General features: G+C 33.5%; 1 protein-coding gene and 1 long non-coding RNA gene across 7 annotated transcripts in view; one reads left to right on the top strand and one right to left on the bottom strand.

Moving 5' to 3' along the window:
- Window positions 1–1,573, bottom strand: part of LOC138856195 (uncharacterized) — a 66,527-nt gene extending 64,954 nt beyond the window's left edge. The window contains exon 1 of one of the 2 annotated variants that reach the window (XM_070106630.1): window positions 876–1,573. The gene's annotated coding sequence lies outside the window, so the exon portion shown is untranslated. Of the gene's footprint in view, window positions 1–821 lie in introns of both variants that reach the window. The other variant, XM_070106629.1, reaches the window with a different exon arrangement.
- Window positions 1,574–1,678: 105 nt separating this feature from the next.
- Window positions 1,679–9,825, top strand: LOC118683384 (uncharacterized). Of its 5 annotated transcripts, none has more exons than XR_004979215.2 (5): window positions 1,679–1,911; window positions 2,024–3,118; window positions 3,223–8,689; window positions 8,789–8,808; window positions 8,891–9,825. It is a non-coding gene; the product is annotated as an uncharacterized lncRNA (long non-coding RNA). The 5 variants fall into 5 exon arrangements; XR_011395283.1 differs by having other exon boundaries at window positions 3,223–8,558; window positions 8,616–8,689; window positions 8,789–9,825; XR_004979216.2 differs by having other exon boundaries at window positions 3,223–8,552; window positions 8,616–8,689; window positions 8,789–9,825.
- Window positions 9,826–10,234: the final 409 nt, after the last annotated feature.

Here is a 10,234-nt window from a genome sequence, read left to right on the forward strand (position 1 = left end):
CACTTTTATTTATAACGGTTATAACTGATATAGGGGTAATTTGACTTTGTAAGCAATTTTTATTGTGTTTCGTACATCATTTTTTTTATCTTTTAAAAATTAATTTTAAAATTATTATGTATATAAAAACGTATTTAATCCAGTAAGTAAGTATAATTTAGTATTCTTCACTATTATTTGCAACGACAAAAAGCGAAATTTTTATAATGTGCCTTTGTGAGCAATTTTTATTATATTTTTACATTTCGAGAGCAAAAACAAATATAGTTAAAACTCTGTTTATGTAACATTTCAATATTTATGTTTTGGTATTTATAAATTTGCAGTAATGCTTTATGCCATTTGTAGAGTATATCTTATATTCTTAAAAGCGGAAAGCTATATGGTACATTCTATGAATATATTTTTTTTGCAAAAACTTTTCTTTAAATATACACAAGAGCGATGTATAAATCACTGAAGATGAATAAAAACATCTGCAAAGGTTATCCCAGACTATATCTAAAAAGGAATCCGATGACTGGAAAATGTTGCGTAATAAACATATTGTTTATATTTCTTAATTAATTTCGCATCCAAGAGTTTTTAGAATTACGAAATACTTTTTTCTCGAAATACATAAATGTTACTAATTAACCACTAATTTATATTCAAAATTTCAAATTTTTAATACGCTTTTATAAGAAGAGTTGAAAAATTTATTAGATAAATAATGAACTTTTGGAAGAAATTTTCTGAATACCGCCTCTACGTTGTTAGAATTATTAACATATATATATATATGTCATGAATACTTTGCCTTAGCTTACACTTTTACTTACTCTGGAATATTGAATATCTGATATAAATTGAATAAAATCAAATAAAATGTTTACCGATCGCTAGAAGAATTTCAAATTCACTAAGAAATGTAATGTTTTCAACTTAGCTTTCCACTATAGACTGTACCTATATATTTTTGAAAAACTTATTGCATGTAGCCACTAGGACAGAGATCTACTTCGAAACTGAAAGTAAAAAATGAAAAATATTAACATGGCTACAGATTTGTTCTCACTCACACACATATGGTTGTATGCGACAAATTGTATTTTTATATGTTGTGAAATAATTGTGTATGGATTAAAAAAATTTTCATGGTGATTCGATCTATGAAATTTCTGCGCAGTCGCGATATCTTCAAGTGATTCTATACATAGAACACCAAACTCAATGCCCCCATCGTTCTCTTGCTTTTGACAAAATTAAAAATATCATTGAGTATTAACAGAAATACACTTTTAAATAAGCAATTGTAACGCAAACAGAATTCCCCATGACTATGTTTTCGTCACCTGAAGAAGACAAAAAAAAACATTGTAAGAAGTTTACTTATACTTTTTGAAATCGGTTTGAAGAAATGTACATTTTTAGAAGGAATAAGAAAAATGTGATTTATCGTCGTTATAAGTATGGATATGGCTTATACTGCAATGCAATAATTAAATATAAATTCTTGAATTATGAAAAAACTTAAGTATAAAAACCTTAACAATAGCAATTTGAAAATTTTAGATAACGCATTTATACAGATACAAATATTTTACGGTATAAAAAATAAGTTTAGATATTTTATGACTGATTATTTTTATATTGAGTATATTTATTTTTAATTCATGTATACTTTAGTTAATCAACAACAGATCTCATGCGGATATGAAATATACAAATACATTTGTACATACGATGAAATGTGCTTCTATGTTAATATTCAGTATAACTCACAGATTTAATTATAGGTTGTTAAGATAAATTGAAAGTTTGTGGTAAACGTTTATTTATTAGAGATAACGAACTAAAAATTTAAGCAAAAATAATTTTATTTGACTCAAATATTAGTAAATCTAGGATAAAGTACTTAAGTACAAAATTGTGAGTATTACCACAAGTAAGCAAGGTATTGCATAGCAAAACTTTAGAAAAAATTAAATATTAATTGATTGATATATATGTATATTTCACATAAAATTTGTTTATCCCATAGATAAAATGATTACTTGATTGAGCTATCTTGCAGAATATCCGAAATATTTCCTAAAAAATTATGTAAGCTAATAGAAATTAAATATTTCGTAAAAAAGGGCTAGGAGAAGGTGCCGAACTAAAAAATGCTAAGAAAAGCATTGTGAAAAAACTTTATTAATTAAATATTCTCTTTGACTGTTATAAGTCTGTCTCAAAAGATACAAACAAGTCTCTAATCAGGATGATCAGACGTAAGTGGATTTAAGTGTGACAAAAATGGCAAATGCGAGTGTCGAACATAAGAAAAATCAGGGTACGAATAATATAAAGAGCGCGTATTTCAAATATATATTTTATCAAAAAGTTTTTTTTACTTGTATAGAGCTGAGACAAAAACACTGCGAGTATAAGTTAGAGATTTGAAGTAATCGATGAATAAGTGTGATGTGAAATAATAGAATTAAATAAGTAAAATATGTTGTTAATAAGTAATTTATTTATAACTTTCATTATTAAAGTAAGTATTAACTAACTTAGTAACTAACAGCCTCCTTGAGGTAGTCACTATCCACTGTGATATTAGAGCAGCGATTTTAGCCGTAACCTCGCTAGCTGTGTGTTCAAGACTGGTGAAGGGATGTTTAGACTTCTTCTCCTTGCCATTGAGCTAGTATATGATCAGACTGGTTTGTGTGCCTGGGCATAACGGTATTGCAGAAAACTACAATGCTTATGAACTTGCTAGGTCAGGTACTTCAGTCAAACTAACTGCAGATTGAGAACGGGTAGGAGCTCTCTTCGCACGCTTAATTACTAGATTGTTGGACTAGACCAGCTCAGCAAGCGTTGGTTTACTACTGGCGACTGTATAGTTACAAGGTCCTTTCAGTCCCGGGTAAATTGTCTTGCGAGTTCTTCGTATTCAGCAAAGTCCACCTTTCAGTGGTTATAAGAGTTCTACCTGGACACTATTCAATCGAGATTCATGCTGTAATATTGAACATTTTACCGGATGCCAGTTCTAGGAGCTGCTTGGAAGATGATGAGATAGAATCATCTCAAAATTTCCCTCTGGAATCTCCCACCTTTGCCAGATTAAGAACACCTCGAACAGGTAACACCCAAAACTACAAGATATCACAAAGAACTGTAAATAGCAGTCCAAGTGTGATATCCCTTGTTTTAAACGTCGCTATTTCGTCTATTTTTGTTTTTAAGGTTTCATTCATGGGGCGGTAGGAATCACTGCAGCACTGAATGTCCCTTTTTTAGCACCGAAAAAGTAAGTAAGTGAGTCTAAACCAATTGATACAGTAGCCATAGCAAGTAGCACATAAATGAAAACCCACAAAAATTCATGACACCGTTTATTATTATTATGCCCTGAACAGGTTATATTAATTTTGCCACGAAGTTTGTAACACCCAGAAGGAAACGTCGGAGACCATATAAAGTATATATATAAATGATCACCGTGACGAGCTGAGTTGGTTTAGCCATGCCCGTCTTTCTGTCCGTCCGTCTGTATATACGCGAACTAGTCCCTCAGTTTTTGAGATATCGATCTGAAATTTTGCAAGTGTCCTTTTCTAACAAAGAAGCTGAACAATCGGAATCAAGTGCTTGTAGTGGAAACTCTTTCATTTGACGAGGTATCTTCACGAAATTTGGCATGTATTATTATTTAAGGCATTAATCTAACCTCCGAAGAAATTGTATAGATCGGATGACTATAGCATATGGCTGCCATATTAACTGAACGATCGGAATAAAGTGCTTGCATGGAAATTTTTTTTATTTGAGAAAGATACCTCACGAAATTAGGCACGAGTTATTGCTTAAGGCAACAAATTATTCTCCACAGAAATTGATCAGATCAGATCACTATATCATATAGCTGCCATACAAATTGAACGTTCGGAATCAAATTCTTGTAAGGGACCTTTGTATTTGTGAAGGGTATTATAGCTTCGGCGCAACCGAAGTTAACGTTTTTTATTTACTAATAACTGATGTTATTAATGTAAACATCCATTTCCGATTGAATTCATAGTGTATTGTCATCATTTTTTTACTCTCTTATTATGTTGCTACATAGTATAGTAGTTTTATTCTCTTAACGGTTGTTTGTAAAACCTAAAACTAATCGAGATACGCATACATAAAGGTAAAGGATAAGGATGACGAGACATATTGAAATTGGAATGAATATCTGTCCATCCGTCTGTCTGTGGAAGCTTTAATGCTACATAATGAGCTGCCTATGAGCGGCATTTTTGAGTGCATTTTGGCGCCACTTGTTTTAACTAATAGCTGAGCGGCAATCAATAAAAATATAATAGGAAATGTCAATATAGAACTATTAAATGCAAAGACGGCCGCTATTATAGCCAAATAGATTGACAAATTTTAGAAATAACAAGTAAGGAAGGGCTAAGTTCGGGTGTAACTTAAAATTTTATACACTTGCATTTTGCGAGAATCAAAGCCCGGGAATTTCTCAACTGCTGGCAAAACTTTATATCAAACAAGTAAGGAAGGGCTAAGTTCGGATGTAACCGAACATTTTATACTCTCGCAAAGTCAAATGGTATACTCGTTTGAGATTTCTTTGCGGATTGACTGATATTTGCGGTAGAAGGTCAACTATAGGCACTGGGGTCCACATATTTAGTACTTAGGGGTTTGAACAGTTTTGGTTCGATTTAGACAATTTTTGGCCGCAAGGTTACATACTTTAATTGCATTATTCACGCAAAGTTTTACCCCGATATAATCATTGTTACCTGATTTGCATAGTGGAAAGTGAAAGAATCAGATGGAATTGAAAATGGTGTTACATGGGAAGTAAGCGTGGTTGTAGTCCGATTTCGCCCATTTTCGCACTATGACATAGAAACATGAACAGAACGTTATGCACCGAATTTGGTTGAAATCGGTTGAGCAGATCTCAAGATATGGGTTTTCACCTAAAAGTGGGCTGTGCCACGCCCACTGACTAATTTTGAACGCGGTTCCTATAAAGCCAATTTATACCATCTCAGAGATAAAATTTAATGTCTCTGGCGTGTTTAGTGCTTGATTTATCGCGCTTTTAGTAGTTTTTAACAGTACCGTTATATGGGGAGTGGGCGGAGTTGCCACCCGATTTCAACTATTTTCACACCGTCAATAGAAGTGCCAAAAACATTTGCTTCTAGTGAATTTTGTTATTATAGCATTAGCGGCTTAGGAGATATGCACATTAAACCTATTAGAGGCGGGACCACGCCCAGTTTTTAAAAAAAAGTTTTAACTGCAGATGATGCAGATTGTGTCTTATTGCGGAGCTTAGTTATGGCAAGTTATTTGTTTTTGATTAATGGCGTTTTGTGGGCGTGGCAGTGGTCTGATTACGCCCATCTGCAATACCAACCGTCTCACGGTACCAAGAAACATGTCTACGAAGTTTCATAAAGATATCTCAATTTTTACTCCAGTTAGAGCTTGCACGGACGGACGGACGGACGGACGGACGGACAGACAGTCACCCGGATTTCAACTCGTCTCTTCATCCTGATCATTTATATATATATAACCCTATATCTAACTCGATTAGTTTTAGGTGATACAAACAACCGTTAGGTGAACAAAACTATTATACTCTGTAGCAACAGGTTGCGAGAGTATAAAAATATTGCGAAAGAATTAAAAACCCTTAATTTGAGAAAATCGTGAATTAATTACAATCAAATTTAATGTCTTCTTGACTTATATTGAAGACCATGAATTTAGACTTAGATTTATTGCTATATTTTAGTTCGCGTCAACTAAAATTATATTAAAAACACCTTCAAATGAGATATATGGTGTGTATACGATATTTACTCGACCGAAGAGCTTAAATTTAATATCAATTGCGTTAATTTGGAAAACGTCAACCAGAGGATCGGAATTCTTTATAGCGGGTGTTTTTTTCGAGGTATAGTTGGCATTACTGTTCAAGATGGCGACCGATTTAACAGCTGTCAAGTGATTTATTCTCAGTTTGGTTTGGCAATTCATCATGAATAGACGCCTGAACAACGCTTGCAAATAGTGCAATATTATTTTGAAAATAAGGGTTCTGTGCAGAATACGTTTCGTGCACTACGTTCATTTCATTTGTTTAGCGATGAAGCGCACTTCTGGTGGAATGGATACGTCAACAAATAAAACTGCCGCATTTGGAGTGAAGCTAATCCTCAAGTGTATGTCGAAACACCGTTACATCCAGAAAAACTGACTGTTTGGTGCGCTTTATGGGCTGGTGGAATCATTGGCCCGTACTTCTTCAAAAACGATGATGGCCAGATCGTTACAGTCATTGGTGATCGGTATAGAGCCATGATAACTAACTTTTTCATACCTGAATTGAACAACCATGATGTCCAGGAGCTGTGGTTCCAACAAGACGGCGCAACATGTCACACAGGTCGTGCCACAATCGATTTATTGAAAGACACGTTTGGTGACCGTCTAATTTCACGTTTTGGACCCGTGAATTGGCCCTTAAGATCTTGTGTTTTAACACCGCTAGACTACTTTCTAATATACTAATATGCCAGAAATCATATTTAAAATGTAATGCCACAAGATTATCTCTCGGATAAATAAAATTCATGTCAATCGAATAATTCATCGTTGTTTTATTGTACTTATACTATTCAATTTAAAGTTCTTTACCTCTAAAAAGCACCCTTTACAAACCTAAAAGTTTATTCAATACTAAAATAACAAAAGCTAAAAAACAACAACAAGTTTGGCGTCCCTTAAACTTAATCTTTTAGTTTTCGTGGCAGCGACTCTATTAGCTTGTTTGTATACTCCACTGGTATATTTTTCCACTCTTCCAGCAATGCAGCTTTGAGAGACTCTTTACTCGTTATGTTGGTCCAGATAGTCTTATAGGTATATGCTTAACTGTGCTTAGGCCTGGGGATTGAGGGGGATGTTTCAGCTGTTCGTTATACAAGTAGTATCCATTCCTTCGCCAAGCATGAGGTAAGGTATGCTTGGGGTAATTGTCTTTTTGGAAGAATCAATGACCACAAAGAGCCCAATTTATTAACATTTGGTGAAACATTCTAATTTAATACTTTCAAGCAAGTTCACCAACTCCAGAAGAAAAAGAAAGAAAGAAAAGAACAGTGCTGCTAACTCTAGAAATAAATGTTTTCTTTCGCGGTTGGCGGCCTTTGCCTTACTTTCGTCTCATGCAGCCATTTTGGTCGAGCGGATCGCTTAAAATTTGCTAACTACTTGCAGTTTTTGGATTTATCCACGATCTTTTTATGGATGTGGGATGTCTTCTAATGATTTTCGAAACTTGTCGCAAAGATTTTTAATTTTCCTTCAAATCAATAATGGTTTTCTTGGTTTCCAAGGAGATTTCGGCTCTGATAATTTTTACATGCAAGTTGGCTAGTAAAATATTTCACTATTCTATACATAATTTTTTAAACTCCCTGACTGTCTCACTGCAAATAACAATTCGAAATAACATAGATAAGGGAAACCGAATTTAATTTACTAGCCAACTTGCTATGAATATAACGATATCATCAAGCAGTAAATTTTAAATAGTAGTGTTGGTTCACTTTTGACGCTTAAAATGTGACATGTTGTGGTTTGACTAAATTTTGAAACGTACACCGTTTACTTGTTGTTGTTTTTTTGCTTTTGTTGTCTCATAGGTGTTGACTCGCTTTTGACACTCATAGTATATCACAACGGACCTAATAGATAATGTCCTGCATCATATTTCAAGCAATTAAGAGATTAAAACAAGTATGAAAGACAAATGACATATGGTCGATTACTCTGGTTATTACCAGTTGGATGATTTTGAAACAATGAATACTATTTGTTGTTAGCGTCAAAGGCCGCTGCAGCATACAACGTATCTAATAATAAAAATAATAATGATAATAATGTGAACAACTCAATTCATTACTTTCAGGGCAAGATCCAATATGACAGCCTTTCTTGCAAAATATTTAAATTATAACAGTATGTTCATTCAGTATGACATCATTTGGTGCAAATATTATTGAACAACCTGGTTTGAATCCAACTTTTGAGGTATTGATTATTCTCTAAATAACATATTAATGTACAAATCCATTCAGATTCAAGAACAAATTCACCACAGCACAGAAGCATTTTTGCCATCGGTTGATGGTGAATACACTTTTTTTCAAGTTTATTTCCCAGGAAACTCTGAAAATGAAGTGTATCAACGTTGTGCTTTCAATCGTACAGTTAGGAGAGAGATTGTCATTAGGGTTCAACAACTCTTACATATACATATGAATATAATTCGTTGATCCAATTGTTTAAAACAGCATTAGAACTGATGCCGTCGAATAATCATAAAATAGTAATAAGAGCAGACAAAAGACCTGTACGAAAACATGAAATACGCTTCAATGCACCAACATTAAATGAAGTTACCATCGTGCTTTTTGGAGAAAATATGGAATTTCGCGATGTTGTAATTCAACGACGTGATGTTGACAACTTTAAGCGTATGAGTAAAACACATCGTTCCTATGATATATTATATTATAATATCCCTTACTATTTTGCAGAAAGGAAGACGGATATCATTTTATGATGAAGAAGATTTATTCAGTAACGGTATGTGCGTAATCTACATGGATATGTAAGCAAAATCTAAATTTTGTTAAATTATCGCACAAAATAATAATGGTAGAAATATTCTTTTAGTATTGTATTAAATTTATTTTATTTCATTTTAAAGGTCAAGAAATTAACAAAAAGGTCAGCTCAATGGATTTTTATGCATACCGTTTCATAATACAAGTACGTGTAAACAAGATAATCACGTTTGGAAATATTTCAGATTATCTCAACAGTTTACTGTTGGTATGCACTTTTGTTAAGATTGAAGCAAAACATTTAAATTATATACATACGTTTCAACCAGAAAAAAATCATTACGTTCAGAAAAATATATTCGTTAGCGCGATGCCATAAACACAGATGGAAAAAGAAATAATGTGGGCCGACTTACAATTTTATCAGCAACGTATGTGGTAAGCCCGATACACATGTATGAATATGCTCAAGATGTTGTGACCAAAGTGCGCCAATAGGGTAGACCAGATTTATTTATTACTTACAAATGCAATCCAAAGTGGACCGAAATTACTAATCTGTTATTACCTCGTCAATCAGACAGCGATCGTTATGACATAACGAGTATTCAAGCAGAAACTCAAAGTGCTAATGGACTTCATTTTCAAATATAATGTCTTTGGAAAAGTACGCTGTTGGATGTATGCTGTAAAGAGGCACCAGAGAGGACCTCACGCACAAATTCTTTTGTGGATGGTTGACAAAATAAGACCAAATAAAATTGACTCAATAATTTGCACAGAAATTCCTGATCCCTAAAGCATGGGCCATGTGGCGAACACAATAGGGAATCGCTATGCAAGTTAACGGCAGCCTCCAAACAGTAGCTTAGAGCTCATTATAAACCAAACTGTATCTTTGCACTTAGCAATAATACAGCTTCTTAATAAGCATCTTTGCTTGTTTAAGTAATCAATATTCTTTCTCATTAAGGCTAAGACCACAGCTTCTTAATAAGCATCTTTGCTTTTCAAGCAACCAATATTCTTTTCATTAAGCTAAGACCACCCATACAATGTAAACAAAAAAACCAATTACTGAATAAACGAATATTGTAACTGACACTTATTGTAAGAATTAAGCAAATAAGAAAATTGTATAAATCAGAGTAAATTGAAATAAAGAGATTCAGTTATACATCAGGATCACTCAAACCATCATTTTTGATTTCTTCCGCCGCTTGGCGAATCATATATTTTTTTAATACTTCCATAAAGAAGGAAGTTAATTGGCTCCCAACGCGTGGGGCATGTATTAGTAATATCCTCGGCAAAAAAAGGGAGAAAAAAACAAGTATCCCTAGCCGAAAAGACAATCGTAGTGACGCGTGTCGAAACCACAAAATTAATAATCAAGTATCCTCTCGGGAGGAGAAAAGAAAAAAACAAAAAAAGTACGGCTACGCGAATGAGACGCGAATAAAAGGCCCGAAAATCAAAAAGTACGGCTACGCGAGTGCACAAAAAAAAAAACCACAAAAACGAATCAAATACCAAAAAACAAAAAGTTTTAATACTAAAGATTTTTAAAGTTTGAAGAGTAAGAATTG

The sequence above is a fragment of the Bactrocera oleae genome, chromosome 3, assembly GCF_042242935.1.
Source record: "Bactrocera oleae isolate idBacOlea1 chromosome 3, idBacOlea1, whole genome shotgun sequence".
NCBI classification, from domain to species: domain Eukaryota; kingdom Metazoa; phylum Arthropoda; class Insecta; order Diptera; family Tephritidae; genus Bactrocera; species Bactrocera oleae.